Raw genomic sequence first — 15,876 nt, 5'->3', positions numbered from 1 at the left:
TATATCTTTTCATGTGACAACACGAAGAAATTACATTTTGCTACAATGTAAAGTAGTGAGTGTACAGCTTGTATAACAGTGTAAATTTGCTGTCCCCTAAAAATAACTCAACACACAGCAAAGTGCTGGCAAACAAAAGTGAATACACCCCTAAGGGAAAATGTCCAAATTGGCCAATTAGCCATTTTCCCTCCTGGTGTCATGTGACTCACTGTTACAAGGTCTCTCTGAATTTGGCGTTATCGCTCTCACTCACCCATACTGGTCACTGGAAGTTCAACATGGCACCTCATGGAAAAGAACTCTCTGAGGATCTGATAAAAAATAATAATTGTTACTCTACATAAAGATGACCTAGGCTATAAGAGGATTGACCCTGAAACTGAGCTGCAGCACGGTGGCCAAGACCATACAGCAGTTTTACAGCAGGACAGGTTCCACACAGAACAGGCCTCACCATGGTCGACCAAAGAAGTTGAGTGCACATGCTCAGCGTCATATCCAGAGGTTGTCTTTGGGAAATAGACGTATGAGTGCTGCCAGCATTGCTCCAGAGGTTGAAGGGGTGGGCGAGTTAGCCTGTCAGTGCTCAGGCCATAAGCCACATACTGTATCAAATTGGAATGCATGGCTGTAGTCCCAGAAGGAAGCCTCTTCTAAAGATGATGCGCAAGAAATCTCGCAGACAGTTTGCTGAAGACAAGCAGACTAAGGACATGGATTACTGGAACCATGTCCTGTCGTCTGATGAGACCAAGATAAACTCATTTGGTTCAGATGGTGTCAAGCATATGTGGCAGCAACCAGGTGAGGAGTACAAAGACAAGCGTGTCTTTCCTACAGTCAAGCATTGAGGGAACCATTAATGTCAACATGTACTGTGACATACTGGGCCACAGGGCAGTATTCCAACATGTTAACAACCCCAAACACATATCCAAGACAACCACTGCCTTGCTAAAGAAGCTGAGGGTAAAGGGGTTGAGCTGACTAAGCATGTCTCCAGACATGGAAGGTGTAGTCTCTAACATCCATCAGCTCTGTGATGTCATCATGGAGGAGTGGAAGATGACTCCAGTGGCAACCTGTGAAGCTCTGGTGAACCCAATGCTCAAGAGGGTTAAGGCAGTGCTGGAAACAATGGTGGCCACACTAAATATTGACACACATTTTCACTTGTACTCACTTTTATTGTCAGTGGCTTAGACATTAATGGCTGTGTGTTGAGTTATTTTGAGGGAACAGCAAGTTTACACTGTTATACAAGCTGCACACTCTGTACTTTGTAGCAAAGTGTAATCTCTTCAGTGTTGTCACATGAAAAGATATAGTAAAATAGTTACAAAAAATTTGATGGGTGTACTCACTTTTGTGAGATACTCTATAAATATATATGTCTCTCTGTCTATGTATCAGGTATATTATCTATATCAGTGATCGTTAACTTTGATCTTCCAGACCTGTGTGTGGGTCAAGATAATTCCTCTTCTAATGTAGCCCAGGAAAGTCAAAAGGTTGGACACCCCTAACAAAGGGTTAGTAAAATAATTTTTGCAATATCACATCAATATTTGGACCAAATGAGTCAAGTGATCCAACTATCACATGCCCTGTTGTTCCGTTAACTTAGCTCTTAGTGCCCTCTAGTGGCAACATGTGATATTTTGGATTTTAAATCAATGAAAAACATTTGTCCAGCTGGGGAAATAGCCTAATAATAATAATCTTTTTTCCCCATTTGCTTTGAAAGAATGTACATGCACTTTCACTGGGCAAATTGCTATGCAAATGTTGTTTTATGTATACAACCCTAGGTGTCTTTACCAACCCCCTTCAATACATCAACATGCGCTGGGTCTATATAGACAAATATGTGCATAAAAACTATGATGATTATCTGAATATAAAAAGGAAAAGCATGTGCATTTATTGCCTTAAAAAAAAAAAAAAATCACCAAAAATTAGACTACTGAGACAGTATATATGTCATTTGACCCTGGGATCTGTGTGAAAAATATGCAAAAAGCCATGAGCCAATCACACGGGCAGACTAACATTTCTCTGGGCTGTCTGCACACTTGCGTATATAAGGCATAAAACCTTCCTTCATAAACCAATAATAGAAAATCCTAAGCTACCAGAAAAATTGTTGCAAGGACTTGAAAAGACCACGTCTTTATGGAAGACCTGATCAGGGGAGTGACAGCAGCACACAGGAGCTGAGATTTGAATCTTTGTAAATGTGGATGGAAGTTTGAGTTATGAGGACTTCACAAACCATGTGGTTCTTCCACAGAAAAAAATGTGATTTTTAAAGATGTGTTATATGGCCATTTTATATACAAACTGTACTCAGTGGAAACATTCCACATTCTGTCTTTGATGTCACATTTTAGGGAGTTAATACTGGTCTAACAAAGGTCAAACCAACTGCATGGGAAAAATACTTCTCATTAATATTCAATGACAAGTTCTCTTTTGGACATTTTTAGGAAAATGCAAATTTTCCAGTCCACATCTAACATTTCTGCAATGCTATTTCCACATGCTTTTAAAAGCTTGGAGTAAACATATTAGGGTTCATAAATTATGCTTCAATACCAATGGGATACTAGTATAAAAATATTTATTTCCCCTCTCTTCACCTTCTCACTAACCTTCCTTTTTTGCAATAATGCCCTCTCTCCTCAAACTTTCATTTTTTTTCACCCCTCCTCTCCACCCCACAGCCCGTACTTCTGTCCCCTCAACAATACTGCACTTATCTCCTGCTCTTCCCGAGCCTAATGTCATCACTTCTAAATGACTAGGGCATTTGCCCTGGTATAAATCCTGATCCCACATCACCTCCCTCACCCTCCGTCCTACTAATCCTAACTTATGGGGATACCACACCAAACCCTGGCCAGCCACCATCTAACTCACTCTACCAGAACCTGCAGTCTGCATATTGTGAATTCTCACCTATTCTCCTTTGCTGAACGCACTGATTTGTATATTATTCCACAGACCTGTCAGCTTGGAGATGGTGGAGATAGAGATGGCAGCAACTACCTCCACCTGTGGAGTGGAGGGGGGGGGGTTGTGAAGAAGTGAGAGCTATGAAGAGTGTGTGTGGGGGGTGTATTTGTGAAGGGTTGGTGGGGGGGGGGGGGTGTAAAGAGGTGAGAGCTCTGAAAAGTTGGGTGAGGGTTGTTAAGAGGTGAGAGCTATGAAGAGTTGGGTGGGGGTTGTTAAGAGGTGAGAGCTTTGAAGAGTTGGGTGGGGGTTGTTAAGAGGTTAGAGCTATGAAGAGTTGGGTGGGGGTTAAGAGGTGAGAGCTATGAAGAGTTGGGTGGGGGTTGTTAAGAGGTGAGAGCTATGAAGAGTTGGGTGGGGGTTGTGAAGAGGTGAGAGCTATGAAGAGTTGGGTAGGGGTTGTGAAAAGGTGGGAGCTATGAAGTGTTGGGTGGGGGTTGTTAAGAGGTGAGAGCTATGAAGGGTTGGGTGAGGGTTGTGAAGAGGTGAGAGCTATGAAGGGTTGGGTGAGTGTTGTTAAGAGGTGAGAGCTATGAAGAGTTGGGTGGGGGTTGTTAAGAGGTGAGAGCTATGAATGGTTGGGTGGGGGTTGTTAAGAGGTCAGAGCTATGAAGGGTTGGGTGAGGGTTGTGAAGAGGCAAGAGCTATGAAGGGTTGGGTGAGGGTTAAGATGTGAGAGCTATGAAGAGTTGGGTGGGGGTTGTTAAGAGGTGAGAGCTATGAAGAGTTGGGTGGTGGTTGTGAAGAGGTGAGAGCTATGAATTGTTGGGTAGGGGTTGTTAAGAGCTAAGAGCTATGAAGGGTTGGGTGAGGGTTGTGAAGAGGTGAGAGCTATGAAGAGTTGGGTGGGGGTTGTTAAGAGGTGAGAGCTATGAAGAGTTGGGTGGGGGTTGTTAAGAGGTGAGAGCTATGAAGAGTTGGGTGGGGGTTGTTAAGAGGTGAGAGCTATGAAGGGTTGGGTGGGGGTTAAGAGGTGAGAGCTATGAAGAGTTGGGTGGAGGTTGTGAAGAGGTGAGAGCTATGAAGAGTTGAGGGGGGGGGATTTGTGTAGAGTGGAGTGGGGGGTTGTGAAGAGGTGAGAGCTATGAAGGGTTGGGTGGGGGTTAAGAGGTGAGAGCTATGAAGAGTTGGGTGGAGGTTGTGAAGAGGTGAGAGCTATGAAGAGTTGAGGGGGGGGGGATTTGTGTAGAGTGGAGTGGGGGGTTGTGAAGAGGTGAGAGCTATGAAGGGTTGGGTGGGGGTTAAGAGGTGAGAGCTATGAAGAGTTGGGTGGAGGTTGTGAAGAGGTGAGAGCTATGAAGAGTTGAGGGGGGGGGGGATTTGTGTAGAGTGGAGTGGGGGGTTGTGAAGAGGTGAGAGCTATGAAGAGGGGGGGGGGGGGGATTTGTGTAGAAAAGATCATTGTAAAGTGTGTGTGTGGGGGGGATTTGCGAATGAGGGGATTTGTGAAGAGTTAGGGAGTTTACAGTTGAAAAAAAAATGTTTTTTTACCTGCAAAAAGATGTGCATTTATTATTTTTTTAGGACAGGTGAACTTGGCCTTTAAAGCTACAAAACCAAAAAATCCCATTGTTTTATCCAAGTGCTCGTTTGTACTACGCTAGACGCCTGTACAGGAGCTTATTTGAGTGGTTTTAGCCTCAAAGACTTCAATATGAGCACCTGAAAAAATGCACAAAAACGGGCGTTATGCTTGTTTTTCCTCAATGGAGACTATTATCTTCTAATCAAATTACAGTTTATCCTCTTGACACTAGTCAATATTTGCGAGTGACATCAATAAAACATATGGCAGATGGTGAGAAAATCCTTCTTGAGCTCTTAATGCTCTCATATAAATATTTACCCATTGAAAAATGTTGCAAATGATATTATATTCTGTTTCTAAAACACATAGCTGGCTGACCCAGTTGTTCCAATTGGCAGAATACTCAGAGTATGGCGATTAACAGGAATACAGACCCTGCTTTGAAGATGCTGAAACGTGTTCCTAGTATAGAATCCAGATCACAGAAACTCCCGCTACAGAGCGGCTGAAGGAAATTTAATACACTTCAGATATTTATAGAGCTTACTAATCAATGCATGTCACATATCTCTCATCCGTTCAATAATAACTACTTTCTGCAATCTAAATATATTACAAATATTTTATAAATTAGGTGAGAGAACAAGTGAAGTATAGAAGCCCATGTGTTACAATGGCCCAACTGTTCTCCTAGATGGGAAAAAACGATGGGAACTTGTGTAACCCTCCATTCTGATAATCTCTATAAGCATCAAAGGGATATCGCTATGAACTTTCTGTGTGAGCCACATGACTGAAAAATACAGAAATTATAATAGTTTTAACCACTACAGCCCTGGAAAAAGTTTTACCTCCTTCCTGACCAGAGCACTTTTTACAATTTGGCACTGTGTCGCTTTAACTGGAAATTGCACAGCGATGCAATGCTGTACTCAAACAAAATTTGTGTCCTTATTTCCCCACCAATAGAGCTTTATTTTGGTGCTATTTGATCACCTCTGTGTTTTTAATTTTTTGTGCTATACACAAAAGAAAGAGCATCCATTTTGAAAAAAAAAAACAACAATATTTTTAACTTTTTGCTATATGTATCCTCAAAAATGTTTTTAAAAAACAAAAATTCTTCATCAGTTTAGGCCAATATATAATCTTCTACATATTTTTGGTAAAGAAAATTGCAATAAGCATATATTGATTGGTTTGCGCAAAAAGTTAAAGCGTCTACAAACTATGGGAAATATTTATGGCATTTTATTTTTTACTAGTAATGTCAGTGATCTGTGATTTTTAGCGACATGGCGGCAGACAGATCAAACACTTTTGACATTTTTGGGACCATTGACATTTATACATGCTATAAAAATGCACCAATTACTGTGTAAATGACACAGTTAGAGAAGGGGTTAACACTAGGTGGCGATCAAGGGGTTAAATGTGTGTTCTAACTGTATGGAGATAGGACTGAGTAGGAGAGGAGACATTTTACTGTTCCTACTTACGAGGAACAAACGACATGTCTCCTCTCCTCTGACAGCACAGGGATTTGTGTGTTTACACACACAAATCCCTGTGCTGGCGCTCGTGCATGGCCAGGCCCTTTGTGTGCCCCACCATGCAGCAAGCGCGCCCGTGCCCGCTTAAAGGCTCTTAAAGGAAGCTCTACGGTTGTTCTTCTTCTTATACATATACATTACTTTTGTTTAATTATGTCATACATAGTTCTATACTGTGGTGTTGTGTTTCAGTGATCAAGATACAATCTTAACCAGTCCAGCACATGTTCTGACGAGTGGTCATTGTGTGCTGTGACCATACATGTACAAGTTACCATGCAATTTTTTTAAGCAATGAGTATTGTAGGATGATTTGTAGTCACAATATTTCTACAACTTTAAATATTAATTACTAAGGGCATTTGGCAAATCATGTTTTCATTAACTTCCTATCTTGTCCTGTCCCCAACTCAACCTCCAATAAAGTAAATATACCATGGCTCCTTTCAACAAATTCCAGTTAGAATGTTCTGCTATATTTTCTCCTATATGAATGTCTATAAGTCTACATACTGTAAACATATTTGTGGACATAAGTTTAACATACTCTAGTCATGCAAGAGTTGCTTTATTTAGCATTTGCCTGACAGAACGGACTAAAGATATTACATTTATAGCTTCACCAAGAAGTGAGAATATCAGACTTTTATTATTAGTATAGTAGGGTGCATACTAGAGGACCTCAAACCAGCTAGTTTACATAAATAAAAAACTTAATATAACTTGAGTTTTGACACTTTTTTTTATATATAAATCATTTTATGTACTATAACTTGACTGAATTGAGTTCCTCTAGGCTGCACCCTATAGGCCTACATTAGCAGTTAGCACATTACCACCTGGCATAAATATCTGGAGTTTTTTCCTGTGGGTACATCTTTTGCTGCACTTAGATTTTATAAATTTTAATTTACCAGTGGTTGAAAATGAACACTAGACTGGATACATTGTGAAGGACCAAATGCGGAACCCAGTGCCTAAAGGTCGCAATCTATTTTTCCATTACATACTCTTTTTAAAATATAAAATTCAATAATTTAGAGGTTGGATGAAAAGTTTTGTGCAGTATAAAAATTTTTGCCATTAGACACTATATATTTTTATTTTTTATAAAGGTCAACATCGGATCAAAAAGAGGAACAACTGTGGAGAATAGAGGGAAAGAGGGATTTGGTTCTAAAGTTGGGAATTATGGTAGCGTGGTGCTCCTTCCTCACATTATAACTCCGCTGATGTATCAAGTTGAAGACAGGTCAGACTACTGAGTTTATGGCGACAGACTTACTTCAAGCTGAAGTTGGGGGCTGGGCAAGCTGACATAATTTCCTATCCCGAGCTGTTGTGTGTGGGAGATTCTAATGGGAAGTAGGAGCACCAAAGCAATAAAAGTAAATACAAACCTAATCACTAAATTCTCAATTAAGCTTTATCATGTAAATAAAATTTCCAACATTTTTTCAAACTTTTCAAATATGCAGTTTTCATTAACCTCTTGTCAACCCTGTAATGCATATAAGTGGCCACGAGAAGTGTGTGCAGCACATACCGTATTTATCGGTGTATAACACGCACTTTTTTCCCCTTAAAAGCAGCGGAAAATCGTGGGTGCGTGTTATACGCCGATCCCCTGCAATTCTGAGCCTCTGGGTGGCTTTCAGCCACCTTCGGCTCTTCTCGGTGGCTTTTGGCCACCTTCGGCCATTCTCGGCGGCTTTCGGCAGCTTCCGGACGTTCTCGGCGGCCGAAAGCTGCAGAGGACGGCCAAAGGTAGCTGAAAGCTGCTGAGAAGAGCTGAAAGCGGCATTAAAAAAAAAAAACTGACAAGGCTGCAATGGTGGACAAGGCTGACTGACAAGGCTGCAGTGGTGGACAAGGCTGCATATGACACTGACAAGGCTGCAATGGTGGACAAGGCTGCAGATAGACAATGATAAGGCTGCACTGATGGGCATTTAAATGTAAGTTTTTTTTTTTCCTTAAAATTCCCTCCTAAACTTGGGGTGCATGTTATAAGCCGGTGCGTGTTATACGCCGATAAATACAGTACGTGTCCACGGTGGAATGAGGTGGTCTGTTCACTGCATGCTCACTGCATTTTCCTAGCACATTGACTGAACTGTCACAGACAGCTCTCGGTCAAGGCTTCTAATCGGGAGCCAGTGGAACCGCTGTAAGAGCCAAGGAAAAAGGGTTAAACATACCAGGTAATATTGCTATGAAGTTCCATGTGCACGTCTTGTTTTCGGGTGACATCGGTCTCTAAATTTCACTCTTGTGTTGTCACCATGTCACTCATGCCCCGGGTAGATAGTACAATGGGCTGTGCTGGCACACATTGTGCAGACACGATCCACTTTGTCATCATTTTCAGAAGGCTAATGCACAGTAATGATGTGTAGCCAGGATGGAGTGCATATAGCCAGGAAATGGCAAAATAAAAAAAGCCAAAGGAGATCAGCAACACTAAAAATTTGTTTTAAGAGTGTTTCATGAAAAAGGAAGCTTCTAAGGATTAAAACTAAATATCATCCACTTAGGATTTAGATCTACTTTAGCAGTGTCCCGAGTTCGGCTTTATGCTGCGACATGGCATTGTTATATTTACTGCTACAAGTCACATAAAGAAGGAATGCAGTTTATTTTTTTTAAACTGTCTTAGCCATTCAAAACAGAAGTTTGTGGTCTGAAACTACTTGGCTAAATAAGGTAGAATACATTTCTGAATTGTTTAAGGAGGAGTAGGAGTAGGTGTTATTACAAACTGTTTTCAGGTTTTAAAGCCACAAATCACTCTTCCATGTCATATTTCCTCTTCAGAGTATAATTTAGGGCTGTATGGCATATTTCTTGTACTGCTAGAAGTATTGTATATCATATTTTCTGTATGGTGCTGGCAGTAACGAAAGGCTGCATGCCATTTCTTGCAATTTCCTAGAACCATTTTACATTCTTCGGAAAAAGGCAGCACTTTTGACAATCAGCGATGAAGACATAATGCCTCGATTTATTCATGTGATATTAAGCAGCTCATTTTAGCAATATATATCCACAATAATTCCACATGGAATGTACAGAATGAAAGATCATAAAATGCCCTACCCTGTACATAGCTATAATGTACCTGTAATTCAACACACATTCTTCACCTTATATTTTGATTTTGTACATATTTTCTTCATTTATCATAATTTTACAGAAATCAAAAATATAGTTTATTTAGGTAGCTATACATTGTTTGTGGGGGTTTTTTAAGCCAGTGTGTGGAGCTCTAGTCTCCTTTTCACATGAATAGCGGAAAAAAACAAAAAAGGTTACAGAGCTCGGTAACTTAAGCGGAATAAAGATGACCATACACGGATCAAAATTCAGCCTGTTCAGCAGGGACTGACCAATTTTTGAATTCATGTATGGGGAGGCTAGCCTGTTGGGTTCTTCCCATTCAATCAGGGCCAACGGCTATAGTCGGGAGCACTGGTCAGTGTATTCTGATGGCAGGGAAGGCTATTGGAATACAATGACACAGCGGGACGTATTCCCCCATCTACATTAAGTTTGTAGATGGGGGAATCAGATTTTTTCTTTAACCCACAGGTTAAAAGGAAAAAAAAAAGAATAAGGTATGCCCAGCCTAAGTCTGAGGGATGTCTCACCGCTTGTGAGGTGGCTCAGTCCAAAGTTTCAATCTGATGGAGCCCAAAAGCTCCCTGTGATAGAAGAATCATATTCAGAGGCGCCTTTAGTGTCCAGTGCTGGCTACTGCAGGGGCAGATTAACATCTGACAATGGTGTCTTTAGTTCTAGCACTGCCTACCGATGCTGTAATTCATATCCGACTGTAGCCCACACCTTTTAAAAACAAGCCTGCAATGCTCACAGGTCACAGTAAGTAGTGCAGCCTGTTAACTGGACAAGTGAGCTGCTGTCCAGTCCCAAAATTAGGTCACCCATGTGCCCTCACTGCATTGTACAGCAATGTGCAAAGTGAAGGAGCAGTGTGATACTATAGAGAGGATTATGGCACCTAGAATAAAGACAACTTACATTGGCGGCATTTAAAATAGATTGAATAAATATAATGGATTATACAAATTATGACTGCATTAACTGGTGTTTTTATATGCTTGTAACTTAACATTACATAAATAACAGTGTTACTAAACCCACAACAGTAAAATTAGTCTGTATATGCAGTAAAGCATGCTTGTTATACTCACTGTGGAACCTAAGAGGTTTATTCTCTGCATTGTGGAAAAAGTCTGTTTGACCCTGTCTTCTCTGATCCTCCCCTTCTTTCATAGTCCCCAAACCATCTTCTGATAGAACAGAGCCTTAGAGGGAAGCTGCACATGCTCAGTTTGGTGCGTATTGCTTTTTTTTTTTTTTTAACTTGGGAGCATGCATGTGATAAGCACAGGGCCAATCAGCACTGGCACTGCTCAGACAGAGTGTCAGGGTCCTGCACCCTCATAGGACAATCAGGAGAGGATGAAAACTCCTCCTACAAACACGGATAGAAGTCACAAGACTCTTTATACTGCTGATGAGAAAAGGTAGTTAGCAGTTTAGATTTACTAAAAACTATTGCATTTCCCTGTTGTGTGTACTGTGGGAGACCAAATATAGTGAATGCAGGGTCCTGGGTTTAGTAACACTTTAAAACAGATTCCTACTTTGGGGCACATTTATGAAGCAGTAAATGTAATTTGCACCAAAATATTCACTGCAAGTTAAAACCACCAGGAAGATAAACCTGTCGTACATGTCATATTAATTGCTTTAAAATTATACCCCTTACTTTTTTCCAAATATTGTTGTACTTTGTATGCAAGTACGTTATTATTTCAAAATGTAGGAAATAAATGATAGTATATATATTTATATTTAAATTATATTACCACCTATATATCAATATTACATTGCCCACCAAGATGGAGATGTTAAAATGGAAAGTATAACATAGGCAAAACTTATTTTTATTTTTATTAGGGAAATAGAGGGTTATAAGTCGTGTCATCTTTTATTTCCACCATCTGTGTCCTGTTTCCACACTTCCACCACCATGTTTCATTGTGGGCACCATGCATTTTTTTTTGTACGTCTCACCTTCATGACACCATACAGTTTTGAAGCCATTAGTTCCAAAAACAGTTATCTTGGTCTCATCACTTACGAGTACAGAGTCCCAGTAGTCTTCTTTTTCAGCATGGGCCCTGGTAAATGCTAGGTGGCTTTCTTGTGCATGGGCTTTAGGAGAGGCTTTGTTCCTGGATGACACCCAGGTATGCCATAATGTGTCACAGGAAACAATCAGCCCAGTTTGGCTTTCTACTCCTTTAGTTAACTGAAGTGAACTTGCATGGCGATTTTCTTCAACCCTTCTCATCAGAAGACGCTCCTGTCAAAGTGTTAACTTCCATGGACAACCTGGATGTCTCTGTGAGATGGTTGCAGTTACATTTTTGTATCAATTTTGCTACCGTATTCTGACTGATAAGTAAAGATTTGATGATGCTCTTGTAGCCTTCAGCTTTGTGTAAAGAAATGATTTTCTTTCTCAGGCCTTGTGACATTTCTCTTTCATGTGGTGCCATTGCTGACAGCATGAAATGTGAATTTTTTGTTGTTGTTGTTAAGTAATAGCTGTTTGCTGGACACCTGTTTAACCACTTGCCGCCCGCCCTATAGGCAAATGACGGCTGCAAAGTGGTTTCAAAATCCTGACTGGGCGTTATATGACGTCCTCAGGATTTTGAGCCGCTGCACGCCCCCGGGGGCGCGCATCACGGCGATCGTTGTTGCAGGATGTCAGTCCGACACCCTGCAACTACGATCTCGGTAAAGGGTCTCAGACGGAGACTCTTTACCACGTGATCAGCCGTGTCCAATCACGGCTGATCACAGTGTAAATAGGAAGAGCCGGTGATCGGCTTTTCCTCACTCGTGTCTGTCCGACGCGAGTAGAGGAGAGCCAATTGGCTGCTCCTCTGACAGGGGGAGTCTGTGCTGATCGATTATCAGCACAGCCCCCCCAAGGATGCCCACACTGGACCACCAGGGACGCCACCAGACCACCAGGGATGCCCAGCACCAGGTATGCCACCCTAGACCACCAGGGATGCCAGTCAGTGCCCACAATGGATGCCAATCAGTGCCCATAATGGGCATCACTGATTAGCATGCATTATTGTTTGGCACCGATTGGCATCCATCAATACAAAACAATACAATGTCGCCTATCAGTGCCCATCCATGCCACCTATCAATGCCCATCCATGCCAACTATCAGTGCCCATCCATGCCGCCTATCCATGCCCATCTGTGCTGCCCAACCGTGCCCATTCTTGCTGCCTATCCATGCCAATCTGTGCCACCTATCAGTGTCCATCCGTGTCGCCCATCAGTGCCGCCCATCAGTGCCGCCTATCAGTGCCGCCTATCAGTGCCGCCTATCAGTGGTGCCGCCTCATCAGTGCCCATCAGTGCCGCCTTATCAGTGCCCGTCAGTGCAGCCCCATCAGTGCCCATCAGTGAAGGAGAAAATGTACTTATTTACAAAGATTTGAAACTGAAACAAAAAAACTTTTTTTTTCAAAATTTTAGGTCTTTTTTTATTTGTTTAGCAAAAAATAAAAACCGTAGAGGTCATCAAATACCACCAAAATAAAGCTCTATTTGGGGGAAAAATTATAAAAATGTAATTTGTGTACAGTGTAGCTTGACTGCGCAATTGTCAAAGTGCGACAGCGCTGAAAGCTCAAAATTGGTCTGGGCAGGAAGGTGTTTAAGTGCCCGGTATTGAGGTGGTTAATGAATAATTAGACTCACCTGTAGATTAATTCTTATTAATTAGGATGTTGTCTAAAATGTAGCAATGCTCCCAAGACTTTCATTGGGGTGTTTTTATTTTTGCAACATGGACTTGAATGTATTTATTAGGAAAAATAATCAATAAACTGCATTTGTGTGGGGTATTTTGTAGTATAGTGTCCCAAAGAAAATGTTGCTTCTGACAAATATGTTGGGGTGTACTCATTTATGCTGAGCACTGTACAACTGTATGGGTTTTCAAATGATTCAAGCAGAAATTGTCTTTACAGATAAAGTGTTTGTCTTTGCATTAAGATTTAGGGGTCCATTTATTTAAAAAGGTTTGGTGTGCGAATGCCTTGATATTCACACAGCCGCCTTTACCACTTACAGACCATTTTAACCATTTTGCTGGTCAAAGACCAGACCACTTTTTGCGATTCGGCACTGCGTCGCTTTAACTGACAATTGCGCAGTCATGCGACGTGGCTCCCAAACAAAATTGATGTCCTTTTTTTCCCCACAAATAGAGCTTTCTTTTGGTGGTATTTGATCACCCCTGCGGTTTTTATTTTTTTGCGCTATGAACAAAAATAGCGCGACAATTTTGAAAAAAACTCATTTTTTACTTTTTGTTATAATAAATATCCCCCAAAAATATATATAAAATTTTTTTTCGCTCAGTTTAGGCCAATACGTATTCTTCTACATATTTTTGGTAAAAAAAAAAAAAAAAACGCAATATGCGGTTATTGATTGGTTTGCGCAAAAGTTATAGACGTTTACAAAATAGGGATAGTTTTATAGCATTTTTATTAATAATTTTTTATTATTTTTTTTTTACTAGTAATGGCGGCAATCAGCGATTTTTATTGTGACTGCAACATTGTGGGGGACACATAGGACATTTTTGACACATTTTTGGGACCATTGTCATTTATACAGTAATCACTGCTATATAAATGCAGTGATTCCTGTGTAAATGACACTGGCAGTGAAAGGGTTAACCAGTGGGTGGCAGTGTAGGGGTTAAGTGTTCCTAGGGGTGTGTTACTAACTGTGGGGGGGGGGGGGGGTTGGGCTTTCATTTAGTGAACACTGATCTCTGCTCCAATCACATGGAGCAGAGATCAGCGTCACTAGTTGCTAGGCAGAATGGAGAAATGCTGTTTACACGGCATTTCCTCCATTCAGCCGTCCCGTGAGACGATCGCGGGTATGCCCGCGGCGATCGAGTCCGCGGGACCCGCGACCGGACTCACGGGGGTCCCGACCGGCACGCGAGCGCGCCGCCGGCGGCACGCGAGCGATGGCAGGGCGGCATTGAAGATTGGACGTACCTGTACGCCAATATGCCTGCCCGTGCCATTCTGCCGACGTACATCGGCGTGCGCTGGTCGGGAAGTGGTTAAATAATCCCTGTAATGTGTCTAATATGTGTATTTACTATGAGTGTCATCGCCATCTAGTGGTCATAAAGCAATATTTTCTTGACTGAGGTATTTCTGGAAAATACATTATGGCCACTATACGGAGCGGATGGTCATAGGAAATACACATACTGGACACATAACAGGGATTGCTGGTGATGGCTGAGCCATTTGCACACTGAATTTTTTGTATAAATAGAGCCCCTACAGATGGCAAGTACAATGCAAGGGCATTATAATAATCAAGTGTGGATACTGTAAAATCATTGTCTTCCAGTAAATTTTCAATGACTCATCTCATGTAATCCAGAGGCCTAACAATGAAAAAATCTCTACAGCATATTTACTTCTGTTTTCAATGTACTATAAAGTACTCTTCACGCCTGTCAGAAGTAATGAGCAACTTCTGATGTACAAGAAGGGCAAAACACATAACACTGCCAAGTATTGATCACAGAGTTCAGCAGCATTCCACTCTTCTTTCTTAAACCCGCTCATTATTTGCACGCACTGAACAGAATTACAGTTTAGCAAGACACCATTGTGTGCCTGACATTACCAGCGATTAAATGTCAGAAGTTTAGGAAATGCTGAGGCGCAGAGCCATGCTTTTCCCTGCATAGCTTTTTCTTTTTTGGACACAGCTTGCTGGCCTGGAATAATCATGCCTTTGTGTGACGGATGAATTCAGTGCACAGTTTAAAGACTTGCTGTAACAATATGAGTCACACCAAGAAAATGGGGACCATGGCAATGCAAACTTGAAAAACAACCAATGACTGATCAGGATCATTTGACATGGCTAGCTATACTCCTGGTTAAGCTACATGGGTGAAGGTAACATTTGGATGATCCCTTTACATTCAACAAAAGCATTTATACATGGAAACAAAAACAAAAATGTTAAAAACAAAAAAAAACAACAACAACATATAAATCAGTTATTTGTTTTGATCCCCAACTTTGCACTGGTTGGTTGCTATGATCAACATCACCACTTTCTATATAGTCAAAGTTTACCATTGCTGTACTTTATATCTACCAACAAGTATGTAGTGCAAGGGTCTGCCTGATGGATAGTTTGGGTAGGTTCTCAAATTATAGAGTTTTAAGAGAATTTAAGCTTGAATATGATTTGTGGCAATGGGGCAAGGCAGATAACTAATTTAGCACATTATGGTTATTGGTATTAAATGAAGACACCTAAAAATGTAAACAGGGACTATGATTTCAGTAAAAGGCCTCGTACACATGCTCGGGATATACAGTATGCAGTACAGACCATGTGTGGCTTCTTATCTGCGATTTGCATGGTTCTTGAACACTCCAAAGAAAGGAGGCCCATTAAATAGAGACATTAAATTTGGTAATTTTGACGCTACAAAGTTCAACTCACCCATTGGGGGGGGAGTTTATTGGGCATCAGGAATGTGGGATGGACATCCCTTTTGACACTGGTGAGTTTGAGGAAAAAATAACCATCTGGCTGGGTACATTTGCAGTTCTTCAAATATTTCATTTAAAATGTAACTGTACTTTT

At 41.2% G+C, this 15,876-nt stretch overlaps 1 protein-coding gene across 2 annotated transcripts in view; it reads right to left on the bottom strand.

The window, feature by feature from the left end:
* Positions 1 to 15,876, bottom strand: part of SLC44A3 (solute carrier family 44 member 3) — a 217,191-nt gene that overhangs the window by 19,904 nt on the left and 181,411 nt on the right. The window lies entirely within an intron of this gene.

The sequence above is a fragment of the Lithobates pipiens genome, unplaced genomic scaffold, assembly GCF_037356315.1.
Source record: "Lithobates pipiens isolate NorthernLeopardFrog02 unplaced genomic scaffold, aLitPip1_a1.2 Scaffold_23, whole genome shotgun sequence".
In the NCBI taxonomy this organism is placed as follows: Eukaryota; Metazoa; Chordata; class Amphibia; order Anura; family Ranidae; genus Lithobates; species Lithobates pipiens.
Note: the sequence above shows the minus strand (reverse complement) of the source record. Positions and strands in the feature narration are given on the sequence as shown.